This window comes from Dasypus novemcinctus, chromosome 21, assembly GCF_030445035.2.
Source record: "Dasypus novemcinctus isolate mDasNov1 chromosome 21, mDasNov1.1.hap2, whole genome shotgun sequence".
In the NCBI taxonomy this organism is placed as follows: Eukaryota; Metazoa; Chordata; class Mammalia; order Cingulata; family Dasypodidae; genus Dasypus; species Dasypus novemcinctus.
In genome coordinates this window covers 70159725-70175373 of record NC_080693.1, presented here as the reverse complement: position 1 = coordinate 70175373, position 15649 = coordinate 70159725, and the positions used below count along the sequence as shown (strand labels likewise).

At 46.5% G+C, this 15649-nt stretch overlaps 1 protein-coding gene across 1 annotated transcript in view; it reads left to right on the top strand.

The window, feature by feature from the left end:
• PITPNC1 (phosphatidylinositol transfer protein cytoplasmic 1) overlaps positions 1-15649 on the top strand; it is a 291166-nt gene that overhangs the window by 252517 nt on the left and 23000 nt on the right. The window lies entirely within an intron of this gene.

The window sequence follows — 15649 nt, the reverse complement described above, 5'->3', positions numbered from 1 at the left end:
AAGGGCTCATGACCCAAGGCTTTTAGCCAGGGCTGAGCAGATGCAACCAAGCTCTTCTTGTAATTCTATCTCATGGAGAACCTTTGCTTGGTATGTTAAAGAAGATGGGGAAGCAGATGTGGCTTAAGCAATTGGGCTCCCATCTACCATATAGGAGGTCCAGGGTTCAATACCCAGGGCGTCCTGGTGAGGGCAAGCTGGCCCACGTGAGTGCTGGCCCCACACAGAGTGCTGCCGGCCCACACAGCGAGCTGGCGCAGCAAGATGAAGCAACAAAAGGAGACACAGAGGAGAGATGATAAGAGATGCAGCCGACCAGGGTGCTGAGGTAGCTCAAGGGAGTGATCACCTTTTTCCCATTCCGGAAGGTCCCAGGATCAGTTTCTGGAGCCACCTAATGAAAATACAAGCAGACACAGAACACACAGCAAATGGACACAGAGAGCAGACAGTGGAGGGAGGGGGGAGAAATACTAACTAACTAACTAAATAAATAAATAATCTTTAAAAAGGAAAAAGAAAACAGGTATTAAGTCCACAAGTCACTCAGGGCTTGAACCAATTGCATCTGCCCCTTCCATTTTTAGTCTTTTTTTTTTTTTAAGATTCATTTATTTTTTCCCCCATTGTCTGCTCTCTGTGTTCAATCGCTGTGTGTTCTTCTGTGTCCACTTGTATTCTCATCAGGTGGCACTGGGGATCTGTGTCTCTTTTTGTTGCGTCATCTTGCTGTGTCAGCCCTCCATGTGTGTGACTCCTGGGTGGGCTGCAGTTTTGCATGGGGAGCTCTCCCTGCGCAGAGGCCACTCCTTGCTCAGGGGGCACTCTTACACGGGGGCATCCCTGCATGAGCCGGCACTCCTTGCACACAGCAGCACTGCACATGGGCCAGCTCACCACACGAGCCAGGAGGCCCTGGGTATCGAACCCTTGGACCTCCTATATGGTAGGTGTACACTCTATCTGTTGAGCCACATCTGCTTCCCCTATTTTTAGTCTTATTAATTAATGCACCAGAACTTCTTAGCCCTTGGAGCAGCATTCCCAAATCAAGTCAGAATCATGAAAAGAGCTTTTAAAAATGCATATACCTGTACCCCACTTTAGACCTACCGATCCAGACTCACTAGGATGGAACCCAAGAATCTGCGTACAAGTCTCCCGGGTGTTTCTGAGGCTGGACCAGCTTTGGGAACATGGCCTCAGAGCAGAGTTTCCCAATCCTTTTCACAGGGGGCAGTTCTTGGCCACAGGCGACTGCCCCTGCGTTCAGGAGGCCCCATCTGGTTACCCCAAGGGCAGAGGGGAGCAGGATCTTAGCGCATCTGTAATCCATTCAAGGTGGGCAAGTCTGCCTGAAAGGCTCCATTTACTGCATTCAAGTCTTTAAACCATTTTATTACTTTTTTGGGGGCAAGGGGGAAGAAGAAATAGCAACATAAGCCTGGAAGACTGCTCATTCTCCTACTGAGGGAGGGGTAAATGCCTTTCGATTTCATTCCACCTGTTGCAAATCTGGAACCATTGTGAAGCCAGGTCAAGTTCTTCGTTGCCAGCGAATATCATTAATTATAATATGTATGCAGTGGGTTAAATAGCGTCCCTCCAAAATTCATGCACACCAGAACCTCAGAATGTGACCTTATTTGGAAAGAAGGTCTCCGCAGATGCAATTAAGCTAAGGACTGAGATGAGATCATAGTGGATTAGCGTAGGTCCTAAATCCAATGAGAGTGTCCTTTAAGAGACAGAAAAGGACACGCAGAGACTCAGAGAGAAGGCGCTGTGAAGACAGAGGCAGAGATTACAGTGACACTGCCACAAGCGAAGGAACATCTGGAGCCACTGGAAGCAGAAAGGGGCCAGGGAGGACCCTCCCCTAGAGCCTTCAGACCAGCATCTTAATTTTGGACTTGCAGCTTCTGAACCCTGTGAGGGAATAAATTTTGTTTTAAGCTACAATGTTTGTGGTAATTTCTTACAGTAGCCCTAGGAAATGAATACAAATGCCTTAAGGCACTTTCCCCCCAAGCTGCTTCTGAGTTGGGAGTTTGGCTTCAGAAAGACCCTCACCCAAGTTTATTTCCTCCAGTCAACCACCCTAGTCAGTCTTCAGCAGGTCTTCTGGCTAAATCTTGTCAAGTCCTTTCCATCTCTAGCACCCTGAGAATTACAAGTACAACGCGGCAAAGGTGAAGTAGTACTTTTCCCCTTGAAAAGGAAGGCCTGACCCCGTGACTCTGCTCCTCTTCTGTTTATTCAGACTCCCAAGTACAACTGTTCAGCTCAGCTCCAAAAATATCCAGGAAAGAATAGGTGCTATTAAGTTGCTTGTCTTCATCTTTTATTGTTTAGGGGCCCAGAAAAAGACATACAACTACTAGGTCATTAACTCTGGCCTTAGAAGTTTGAATAGATTTCACAAAGAATTGCTAAACCTGGCTTTGGAGGAACAGGAACTCACTTTTAAGAAAAATTAATGCCCTTGCTGTAGTTATAGCATTAAGCCTGGTAATCTGATATAATAGAGGTTATCTCCATTTTATGGGTAAGGAAATGGAGGCTTACAGAGTCTAGGTGTTATGCAAGTCCCAGGAAGCCAGGACTCAAATTTCAGAATCTCTGACCCCAAAGATTGTGCTTCCCAGACACCAACCTGGCTCCTTCGGGTAAAGCAGGAATTAGAGACAATGATTGTCTGTCTTTGAAAACCACTCTAAGAGATGGTTTCCTCCTGAAGTGTATCCTGCTAATCCCACATCTCACTGTCCATGCAAATGAGGGATCTTGGAGAAAGGCTGGTGTACTAGGTTGAATATGTCCCCCCAAAATTCATATCTACGCCCAACCTGTAAGTGTGACCTTATTTGGAAGTAGGCTCTTTGCAGCCATAACCTAGTTACGATAAGGTCAGACTAAATCCAGCCCTAAATCCAGGGATGTGTGGTGTCCTTAGAAGAAGAAGAGAAGATACACAGAAATAAAGAGAGAAGAGGACTATGTGACAATGGAGTTAGAGGTGGGAGTGATACAACCACAAACCTAGGGATGCTGGGGCTTGCCAGCCATCACCAGAAAGTAGGAAGAGGCAAGGAAAGATTCTTCCTTCAGCCGTCAGCAAGAGCACGGCCCTGCCCACTCCTTGATTTCAGGCTTCTGACCTCCAGAAATGTGAGAGAATGCATTTCTGTTGTTCTAACCCACTGCATTAGTGGGACTTTGTTTATGGCAGTTTTAGGAAACTAAAGCAGCAGATGAAGCAGTAGGAAGGATCTTTCCAGGTCCTGAGTTACCCACCTTAGATTTCATGAGCTGATAGAACACCATTCCCCATCTTTTTTGGAGAAATTTCTTCCTTAAAGAACATTCTAGAAAATAATTGAAATAAACAAAAACTGGCTCTCCTACATTTTAAAAGGAAAATTAAACGTGTGTGTGAGTGAGAGAGAGAGAGATCATGCTTCCAAAGAATATATCCACAGACCCGTTTGGGGAACATTCTTTTTTTCAATGTTATCATCCCTACGACAGTCTTGGGGTTAAATAGCTTCTCCAGGTTCGCACAGCTAGTAGTTGCTAGAACAGAAATTCAAACCCAGAGGTTTCCCATTCCAAAGCCTTTTAAGCATCCCCCTCAGTTGTGCTCCACAGATCCTAGAACCCCACAGACGTGTTCCTGCGTGATATAAACAATAAAATATTGGGAAGCAGACTTGGCCCAATGGATAGAGCATCCACCTACCACATGGGAGGTCCGCGGTTCAAACCCTGGGCCTCCTTGACCTGTGTGGAGCTGGCCCACGTGCAGTGCTGATGAGTGCAAGGAGTGCCATGCCAGGCAGGGGTGTCTTCGCGTAGGGGAGCCCCATGCCCAAGAAGTGTGCCCCATGGGAAACGGACTTTGGCCCAGTGGTTAGGGCGTCCGTCTACCACATGGGAGGTCCGCGGTTCAAACCCCGGGCCTCCTTGACCGGTGTGGAGCTGGCCATGCGCAGTGCTGATGGCGCGCAAGGAGTGCCGTGCCACGCAAGGGTGTCCCCCGCGTGCGGGAGCCCCACGCGCCCCACGCGCAAGGAGGTGCGCCCCGTGAGGAGAGCCGCCCAGCGTGAAAAGAAAGAGCAGCCTGCCCAGGAATGGCGCCGCCCACACTTCCGTGCCGCTGACGACAACAGAAGCGGACAAAGAAACAAGACGCAGCAAATAGACACCAAGAACAGACAACCAGGGGAGGGGGGGGAAATTAAATAAATAAATAAATCTTTAAAAAAAAAAAAGAAGTGTGCCCCATAAGGAGAGCCACCCAGAGCAAAAGAAAAGTTCAGCCTGCCCAGGAATGGCGCCACACACATGGAGAGTTGACGCAACAAAAAGAAACACAGATTCCCGTGCCGCTGACAACAATAGAAGCGGACAAAAAGAAGAACACGTAACAAAATGGACACAGACAATAGACAACTGGAGCAGGGGATGGGGGAAGGGGAGAGAAATACATAAAATACATCTTTAAAAAAAAAAAAAATGGAATATTAGTCCAAGGAACCCACTCATTACTTTTACCTGCTATACGTATGGGATTCCAAGTAAGATTATATTTAGGTAAACAAAATCTGTTCTAAGGGTTAAAAAAAAAAAAGTTTGAAATCTAATCCAGTTTTAAAATGGAAAACCCTGGGAAACGGACTTTGGCCCAGTGGTTTAGGGCGTCCGTCTACCATATGGGAGGTCGGCGGTTCAAACCCCGGCCTCCTTGACCCGTGTGGAGCTGGCCATGCGCAGCGCTGATGCGCGCAAGGAGTGCCACGCCACGCAGGGGTGTCCCCCGCATGGGGGAGCCCCACGCGCAAGGAGTGCGCCCGTGAGGAGAGCCGCCCAGCGTGAAAAGAAAGAGCAGCCTGCCCAGGAATGGCGCCGCCCACACTTCCCGTGCCGCTGACGACAACAGAAGCGGACAAAGAAACAAGACGCAGCAAATAGACACCAAGAACAGACAAACGGGGGGGGGGGGGGGGGGGGGGGGGGGAATTAAATAAATAAATAAATCTTTAAAAAAAAAAAAAGGGAAAACCTTTATTGTCTTCAAATTACAGACAGAGGGGCTTATGGACCAGCTCTATCATACTTTCTATGCAACAAGTTGGAGTTCCAAGTTTCCCAAAATGAGACAGTACATGAGGAGTAAGTAGAATTAGGGACAGTTAATCCAGCCCTGATCACTGTTACCATGTTGCAACTCATCAGGGTATTTGTCAGGCTATGATCACCTTTTGATTTAATAAAAAACTTGAACCAGGAATGGCCAAATTATATATCCTCAATATGCACTGAGACCATGCTTCTTTGTAGGCTGTGTCCAAACAGCACAGCTAAATCAGAGAAGGAAGGGACAATCTCATGATGCAGAGTCCAGTTCAAAGGCTGCAAATCAACCCCGGACCTAACCTGGCTTCCTTTAGAGGAAGAACTTGGCACACTTGTTCTTAGGAGAGCTGGAGGCCTGTCATTTAACAATCACACCTGGTAAGGTAGCATCCTCTAGTCTGCCCTTGAATGACCTTACTGGTTTTGAATAGAGGTGATCGTAAAAACTTAAAGACCAAAAGAAATGGGTTGGTGTCTGTAGCGGTTTGATATGGTTATGAATTCCAAATATAGGTACTGGATTATGTTTGTAATCTCTTCTGTTACCTGGCGTGATTGAGTTATGATTAGGGATTTGATTGGGCCACGTCATTCGGGCATCAAGTACCCAGCCCTTTGTGGGTGGGGACTCACAGATAAAAAAGCATGGCAAAAGACAGAGTTGGAGCTTTTGATGCGGGGGTTTTTTGATGTTGGAGTTTGATGCTGAAACCTTAAGCTGGAGCCCCGGGAAGTAAGCTCACAGAGGAAATAGAAGCAAGCCCCAGGAAGAGAGAAACCCTGAGCAAAGGAAGAAGCAAGCCCTGGGAAGGAAGGAAACTTGAACCCAGAGAGAAGCAAGACCCTGGAAGGGAGGAGCCCAGAAAGCCTGAACCCTCGCAGCCGTCAGCAACCATCTTGCTCCAACACGTGAAAATGGACTTTGGTGAGGGAAGTAACTTATGCCTTATGGCCTGGTGTCTGTAAGCTGCTGCCCCAAATAAATACCCTTTAAAAAAACCAACCGATTTCTGGCATTCTGCATCAGCACCCCTTTGGCTGACTAATACAGTGTCATATAACAGGATGCTGAGGAGCCATCTCTAGTTGCTCTGGAATGAAGAACCAAGCCCAAAGCTGGGGACCAAGAGGAGTTAATGACTCCACATTCCATGGAGTTCCTGAGTCCAGGGACTCCTCAAGACCTACCAGGCAGTGGCCCAGCTGGCCCTCCACCACCCACCAGCTACTGCTCTGGTCACCCATTTCCTCCCCACCCCTACTGTGGGGAAGAGAGCTCTCAGGAGAGGGAGCTGCTTGCCTGACTTGAAGCCATGTGAAGGGAGTGCTCCAGGGGAATCCATCGCAGAAATCCAGTGTCTGCTAAAAAACAACAACAACAACAACAAAGTCTGGGCTATTTGCTGAGCTGGGAACCCACAGGCCCACCCGCAGTGCTGCCATCCCAGGAGAGCATGGGCAGACACTGAGAAGTGTCCCCACAAGTTTGTAGTGGAACTTGTGCTGGCTGCCGGTCTGGAGATTTGCGGAGGAGGAGGATTGTGGACTGAGCCCGAGAGAGTGAGCCTGGGGACAGCTGAGACATCCCTCAGGTAGTCCACAGAGTGGTGGTAATAGTGTGCCGGCTTTAGAGGGTTGTCGTGACGACCAAATGAGAGAAGGAACGGGAAGGGTCAGCCCGCAAGCACTGCAGAAGAACCAGCTAGTCGGATTATTTTCCCTCCTGCCCTCCTTGACTTTTTTCTGATGGCCTCTTTGGACACTTTTGCCAAAGTCTGCTGGGCCCCTAAAAGGCAACAACAGTGGTGGCCTCGGCTGGAGACTGAGTTAGAATTGAGAAGGACACAGTAGAACACACACCGAGACACTCCTCTGTCCCATCACACCTTTTTCTCTGCTCTTGTACACGTCAGACCCACCTTGGGAGTCAAGCTCCTTTAAGGGTCACTTTGCAAAGAATAGCACAAATCTTTCAGTGTTTGTGGTACGTTCTAGTGCCAAGAGCAAACGCTTTAAAAATAGCACTTTAGGTATTAACTGCAAACAAAGCTGGAATGGGCTGCTTCTGGCCGCGATTTGACTTAGAGTTTTTTGTTTTTTCTTTTTTCTTTTTTTCTTTAAGCTGATGTGTAGCCCTAGACCTTTTAAGTTAAGTTTTAGGTCAGGTCTCATGTGTGGTCTGAAAACTCCTTGGCTTATATGCGTAGCCCTTCTTAGAAGTCTAGTTCAAGAAATCCTGTGCTGAATTTGGGTCTAAATTTTACCTGGTTGACATGGTCATTCCTTGGAGGGGAATGAGAATAATATCTGCAATGCTTCAAGGTCTTCAGGAAAAGTTCCAGAACTCGGGGGAAAATTCCACCATGTGATATGTGTTGTTACTTTTTTCCTATTTTAGGGCTGTGCATTATAGTTACATAAAGTAGCAAATCCTGGCTAGGGTTACTGCTCAGCCCTTTTTCACTTAACATTTATCAAAAACTTCCAGTTTCAATTAACAGGGCAAGCCTCGGTTGGTTATTGTCCTTTGTGGTTCGAATTGAAAGCATGATTAATCATGGAGACTTTATATCTCCATGAACATTTGCAACAAACTTGCTTCGTTCCATCCCGACCAAGATCTCCTACGGGTCGCTCCTTCCACCTCCCAGGTGCGAGCCTGATTGGAGGAACCCCAGGACACGGGTCATACTGGCTGCAGGAATAAAGACGTCCTTGGCATCACCTCCGCTCTGCCTTGCCCAAGTGCAAGATGGAGTGGAGGTGTGGCTGACCCCTGGGAGGGGAAGCTTTCTGTGCCCGCAGGGAAGGCGTGGCCAGCTGGGAGCATTCCCGGTGCCAGCTCACCACTCCACACAGATGGGCTGCAACTACAAGGGTCCAATTTGCCATCTGCAGAGCCTGGGGAGTATGGATGAATTTAGAAACCCCAGCCAGAAGAACTCACAGCCTGCCGCTTTCCCAGCCAGCCAGCTGCTGGGCCCTCGAGGCAAAGACATTGCTTTCCGAGAACTTGTGCATGGCCTGGCGGCTCCAGCTGTAACTATCACGAGGTTCAGCGCTCGATGACCCAAGCAAGTAGGTGATAGAAGGGTTCCGGGGGAATCTGGACGACTTGCCTTGTGAAAGTCTCTCCAACCCGTTGATCCATTTTAAGGAGAAGACCCCCATCCTAGCTTGGCAGATTACTGGAAGGAAAATATAGCCATGTTTTTGTGTGGCTGTAAACTCATCGAAAGGAAAGCTTCTGAGTAACTCTTGGATGGTAGGAGCCTGCCTGCCCCTGAGGCTGACCCATTCTGCCATTGGGAGGCAGCTGCCCAACGCATTCACCCTGGCAGGGAAGCTCACTGCTTGGCTGGGGCCAGCTGCCGCTGCTTCCTTAAAAGAATAACCCACAATAGGGCAATCTGCTTTGCTCTCTGCTTTTGTCACCTTGGAACTCCAGGATGTTCCTATCTCTAAGACATAAAAGAAGAGGGAAGGGAACTGGTTCAGAAACTAGCCACAACATCTAGCAAGCAAGACCCTTCTCTTGGGATTGCTTGGCTCACTCTGCTTAATGCACACTGACAGGTGACAGCTTCCGGAAAATGGAACTGCCATCCCACCTTTCACTGGTACAAGGAAACCTTAATGATAGGGGGCAGTGGTATTTTTATTTGAACTTATCAGCATTTCTTTATACACTTAACTAGAGAATAGTACAACTATACTAATCCTACATGCCTCGGATATTCCAGCTGCCTTTTTTTGAAGATCATAATGAGATTTGAGGAAATTGCATAACAGTATTGCTAGGACGTTTTCATATCGTGTATTTCTTATCGCTCTGGGATGTCTTCTGTGCATCATTCACCTTCTGTGTGCCACACACGGGACCAGAGACTTTGCTTATATCCAGTTTAATCCTGGCAACAGTTTGCAGACAAGGAAACAAAGCTCTCCTCCAGTAGATCATACCAGAATGTCAGATGAAAACGTCCTGTCCACATGGTAGAGGGTTTGAGCCCAAGCTTGGGAGTCAGGCAGACCTGAGCTTGAGTCCTGGAAGACGTTGGACAGGTACTGATTGTCAGCCTCAGGTTCCTCATCTGGAACGTGGAGATAATATCTGCACCTTCTGACAGTGGTTCTCAGCCTGAGCTGTACATCTGGATAACAGGGACGGCTTTTGAAAATCTGGATCCCCTGACATTATCCTAGGCCTATTAGATCAGAAGCACTGGGGATTTAACCTTGTTCTTTCTGCTTGTGAAACCCAGTGGTTTCTCTCCCAGTGCTGAGGGCCAGAAGTCCAAAATCAAAGTATTGTCAGGACCCTGCTCTCCTCTCTAAGGGAGAATCCTACTGTACTAGTCAACATTCTCCAGGAAAACTTAACAGGATATATATATATATATATATATATATATATATATATAATATATTAATATAATAATGTAACATAAATATAATGTAAATATTTTGAGATTTAGTATAGGAGTTGGTTCACAAAACTGTGGAGATGGACAAGTACAGATTCCATGGGTAGGCCACAAGCTAGGAGCTCCAATGACAGTTTTTGACGAATTCCCCAGTTAGAAGTTGGCTGGCCCAAGTAGAGATGGAAATTCTCCCTTCCGACTACAGAAATCATCAGTTCTCTCCTTTAAGGCCTGATTGGATGAGATTTCTCTCATTGTTGAAGGCAGTTGATTGTAGATGTAATCAGCCATAATGCAATCAACTTACTGATTATTTAAATCCACATAATATCCTCACAGTAACAATCAGGCCTGCGCTTGCTTGACCAAACAACTGAAAATATCACCTGGCCAAATAGACTAGTGAACTTAACCATCACACCTTCCTTGCCTCTTCCGGCTTCTGATGGCTCCACGTGTTCCTTTCTTTGGGGCTACATAACTCCAGTCTCTGCCTCTGACTTTGGTCTTCCCCTCTGTGTTCATGTCTTCTCCTTTTCTGTCACTTATAAGGACACCTGTCATTGGATTTAGGGCTCACCAGGTTAATCCCAGATGATCTCAAGATCCTTAACTTAATTACATCCTCAAAGATGCTTTTTCACTGATACATTCAGAGGTACCAGGAGTTAGGAGTTAAGATTCTTTGAGGCCCCACTACCCAACCCACTCCAAGGACCTTTAACTGAATTTTCTGAGTGCCCTGGCTTGGGACCCAGCAAAGGTTTTGAGATGCACAATCTCTAGGTCACACTAAAGTTAAGCTTGATGACATTGAATAATAGGCCGACCTAGAACTGACTTTCACAAAAGCCCAGAGGCTTTGTAACATTGATGATGAAGGGTTTTTTGTTTTTGTTTTTTAGATTTATTTTATTTATTTCACCCCACCCCCTCATTTGCATTTTCTGTGTCCATTCATCTTTGTTTCTTTTGGACTCACCAGGAACTGAACCCAGGACCTCCGATGTGGGAGGTGCTTAATTGCTTAAGCCACCTCCATTCCCTGCTTTGTTGTGTATCTCATCATGTTTTTCCTCTTGTGTCTTGTTGCATCATCATCTTGTTGTGTCAACTTGCTGCACCCGCCCATCGCTCCAGCTCGCTGTCTTCTTTAGGCAGCATCAGGAACCGAACCACAGACCTCCCATGTGGCAGGAGGGAGCCCAATTGCTTGAACCACATCCACTTCCCTAAAGAGGAAGGCTGAGGTTTATAGAGCTTGTTTTAAAATAAGGAATCCTGGAAATCAAAGTTTAAAAATGTGAAACAGGAGGGAAGCGGACTTGGCCCAATGGATAGGCTGTCTGTCTACCACATGGGAGGTCCGCAGTTCAAACCCCGGGCCTCCTTGACGTGTGTGCAGCTGGCCCACGTGCAGTGCTGATGCGCGCAAGGAGTGCCATGCCACGCAGGGATGCCCCCCACAAAGGGGAGTCCCACACGCAAGGAGTGCGCCCCGTAAGGAGAGCCGCCCAGCGTGAAAGAAAGTGCAGCCTGCCCAAGAATGGTGCTGCACACACGGAGAACTGACGCAGCAAGATGATGCAACAAAAAGAGACACAGATTCCCGTGCCGCTGCAACAGAAGCGTACAAAAAAGAACACGCAGCAAATGGGCACGGAGAACAGACAATTGGGGGGGGGGGTAGGGGAGAGAAATAAATAAAATAAATCTTAAAAAAAAAAAAGTAAAACAGTCCAGTTCTTTTATAAAGAATAAGTCATATAGCAGAGATTTAATCAGGACCAAATACTGCCAAAGCTAAGAAATACAAATCAGAAATATAAAAAGGCCTTAACAAAGGTCAACTCATGTGAAGAGGGCAATTTATATACTTAAGTTCACAAACTCAAGTAAAATGAAAGTTGGAGAAAGTGATTTCAAGATGATACGTATGGGAAGCATGTGACTCAACTGATAGAGTGTCTGCCTACCATATAAGAGGTCCAGGGTTCGAACCTAGGGCCTCGTTGCCCATGTGGTGAGCTGGCCCACACGCAGTGCTGCCGCATGCAAGAAGTGCCATGCCACACAGGGGTGTCCCCCGCATAGGGGAGCCCCATATGCAAGGAGTGTGCCCCACAAGGAGAGCCACCCCAAGCAAAAAAAGTGCAGCCTTCCCAGGAGTGTTGCCGCACACATGGAGAGCTGACACAGTAAGATGGCGCAACAAAAAAGAGATACAGATTCCTGGTGCCACTGAGAATGCAAACAGACAGAGAAGAACACACAGTGAATGGACACGAGAGCAGACAATGGTGGGGGGGTGGAGAAATAAATAAAATAAATATTTGGGAAAAAAAGGAAAAATGATAGGTATTAGGAAAGTAGGGGTAAGGGAGTGGACAGGGAAGAGGAGGAAGATGGAGGAGTGGAACATGAAAATACAGAAAAATTTCCAATTAATGACAAGACTATTTCGATATTTCAGATAAGACATGGTGGTTTCTTTTCTTTCTTTACTTTCTTTCTTTGTATGTATGTGTGTGTGCTTCATCTTCATTCAAAGGCTTTCAACTGGATGTTCATTTCTTATCTTGAATTTTGATTAAAGGAGTCCTCTGGTAAATCCTTCTCCCTTACCTCCCTCCACGGCTCTGAAAGTGAATCTCTAATTATAGGCCATGTACGAGATTTACTCAATGAAATCAGCGGCTCTAGATTATGCCACCACACTTGCAAAAATTCAAGACTCTGTTGCCATAAAAAGCCCAATTGTTAATTGTTTTTTTGGCAGCTGGCTATAATGAATACACCCTGTCACTATTTAATATTAAAAGTAAATGTAGTAGAAAGAACATGGAGCTAGAATTAGGGGAGGCTGGATTCTAGTCCCAGCTCTGTCACAAAGTATCTGTGGTTTGAGGCAAAATATTTCATTTCTCTTAGGCCTCGGTGTCCTTATCTATAAAATTGAAGGCATGGAACAAAATTGCCACTTTCAGTTTAAAAATTCTATTCTGAATCTTGAAAATACAGTGTGCTTCTCATTCCCATCTAGCCTCTGTCCCAAACTCTATTTCTCAGTAGTCTAATATAATTGCACAATTTTGTGGTGCCATCAAGACCCACACGTTGATTTAAGAATCCATGTAGTTTTACCACGCAGCTGGTACTTTTCCTCTTATTCTGAACTGAGCTTTGCTGCGAGGCCCCACAATTCTCAATTCCTTTGGGAATGCAGTCAGCCAGCATTCCAATTTTAAGATTTCAGTGTCTGGTTTCATTCTTGAGAAGTCTGGACCTGGAATTTAAGTGGAGATTCCTTTTGGGTCCCAGTTCAGATTCAGTGGTTGTCCGTGAAGAAAGAGGCCTAGGTCAGTCCCATGAAGCAGGGACTTGTGTCCAAGGAGGGCAGGGTGGGGAGTGGCCCACTGGCCCAGGGGCCTCCATCTGCAGGCCTCTTGGTCAGGCCCCCTGTACAGGATCAGAGGGGCGTGAAGGCATCTCCGGCCAGGGTGCTGGCTTTAACTTCATTTCCCTGCCACTGATGCCTGCCACCTTCACTGGGTTCTTGCCAGTAGGATAACCTCACTCAGGTTGATGAGCATTTGTCTCGCCATATTCTGGTTGGCCACAGCATGGCAGCCTTCATATCTTTTGAGGCTCGTGGTGGTTGTCTACACGCTGATAATGCTATTCATCATTTGCTGTCTTGTGAGAAAGTCAAAGAGCAATGGGGAAAGAAACGAGCTTTCCCCCTTTAACTCTAGCTCCTATATTTTAACTCACAGGAGCTTTTGGCAGGTAGAAATTTCTTTATTTAAATTTCCTTCTTTATAGCTTTCAGCATATGGCTCTTTGAATGAGCTTTTGGTGTATTCCATGAAAAGCCAAAGCAATATTCACTCTCTTCATCTTTTGGGATCCAGTTAATGCAACTGTTTTGTCTCTTACTAAGTAACAACCCATCCCAGAGTTTAGAAGCTTAAAGCAATAATAGTGCATTGTTTCTCATAATTCTGCCATCTTGGCTGAGCTTAGCTGGGCAGATCTTATGTTCTTCATGGTATATGCTTGCATGGAAATATTTAAGATGGCTTTTTCACTCACATCTGGCTTTTCAGCTGGGATGACTGAAGCATCTAGGACCTAACCAAGCATCTCTTCATGTGGCCTCTCCACTTGGCTAGCTTGGGTTTCCTCATAGCATGATGGTCTCCATTCAGGCTAGACTTTTTATTTTGTGGCTGGCTTCCAATGTCTAGCCTCTGGCTTCCCCTCTGAACTAGTACAGTGTCTCTTCTGCCTTATTCTGTTGGTCAAAGCAAGTCACAAGGCTGATCCAGATTCAAGGGGAGGGAAAATAGACTCTACTTTTTGAAGAAAGAACAGCATGCCAACACAGTGAGGAAAGGAATTGATGGCAGCCATCTTTGTTATTTTTAAAGATTTATTTATTTATTTCCCTTCCCCTCCCCCACCCCGGTTTTCTGTTCTCTGTGTCTATTTGCTGCGACTTGTTTCTTTGTCCACTTCTGTTGTTGTCAGCGGCACGGGAATCTGTGTCTCTTTTTGTTGCATCATCTTGTTGCGCGTCAGCTCTCCATGTGTGCGGCGCCATTCCTGGGCAGGCTGCACTTTCTTTCGCGCTGGGCGGCTCTCCTTACGGGGCGCACTCCTTGCACGTGGGGCTCCCCTACGCAGGGGACGCCCCTGCGTGGCAGGGCACTCCTTGTGCGCATCAGCACTGCACATGGGCCAGCTCCACATGGGTCAAAGAGGCCCGGGGTTTGAACCATGGACCTCCCATGTGGTAGACGGATGCCCTAACCACTGGGCCAAGTCCGCTTCCCGGAAGCCATCTTTGGAAATTATCTACCATTGTCTCTCTGGTGATGCATCTCTGGATTTATTGGTCTTCTCTCTTCATTCCTAATGGCCTTATACCGTATAGGAGCACAGGGCAGGCAGCAATTAGTCCATTGCTTTTCCCTGCAATTCCAGAATGCTTTGGAAAGGTATTTCTGGCTCTACTCTAGACTATAGGATTCGTCTGAGGAAATAAACTTCATCATTAAAGGACTCCACTGACTGCCTTGGGAAATGCAATAATGGCTAACATCAGTGAGTTGAGCTATCACTATGGACCAGGCACTGTCTTAAACTTCTTTCATGTTTTTAAATTACCATAATCTCTCCAGGCCTCTGGGTAAGATTTTAGTGGCACCTTCTGGGTTGGTTCAGGTGATCGAAATTCAGCATGGCAATTTGATACCAAAGATTCAAAAATGCTACCCACAACCAAGATCACTAGCCCCTCCCCTCACAGAAGCTCTTACTCCCTTGAAATATGTATTGCCTCCCCTTTTCCTTCCCCTCTTCTGAAAATCCCTTTTGTCAATTTTGTTCTTTTCTATTCGTAAAACAGACTTTGTATTCCATTGGTAAGGCACTTGTCCCACTTTGGTCCCTTTCTTTCCCCAACCCAAGCACACGGCCTCCCTGCAACAGATGCAAATGAGGAGGGTCACTGAAGGAAGGTTAGGGAACACAGAGTTCAAGGAGAGCCGCCCAGTGCGAAAGAAAATGCAGCCTACCCAGGAATGGCGCCGCACACACGGAGAGCTGACACAATAAGATGATGCAACAAAAAGAGACACAGATTCCCGTGCCGCTGACAACAGAGGCGGACAAAGAAGAACACACAGCAAATGGACACAGAGAACAGACAACTGGGGCTGGGGGAAGGGGAGGGAAATAAATAAATAAATCTTTTTTTAAAAATTCTACCTTTAAATCATTTTTTTTTGCCATTTAAATAGATGAGTTACCTTTATACTGCTTGTTTACATTATAATCCCTTTTTTAAATTGAGATATAATTTATCTACCATAAAAGTCACTCTTTGATGGGCCATGATGTGGACCATTGACTATGAGGTGCAGAGGTGCCCAAAGATGTACTTACCAAATCCAATGGATGTGTCATGATGATGGGAACGAGTGTTGCTGGGGGGGGAGAGGGGGGGTGGGGGGGTGGGGTTGAATGGGACCTCACATATATATTTTTAATGTAATATTATTACAAAGTCAATAAAA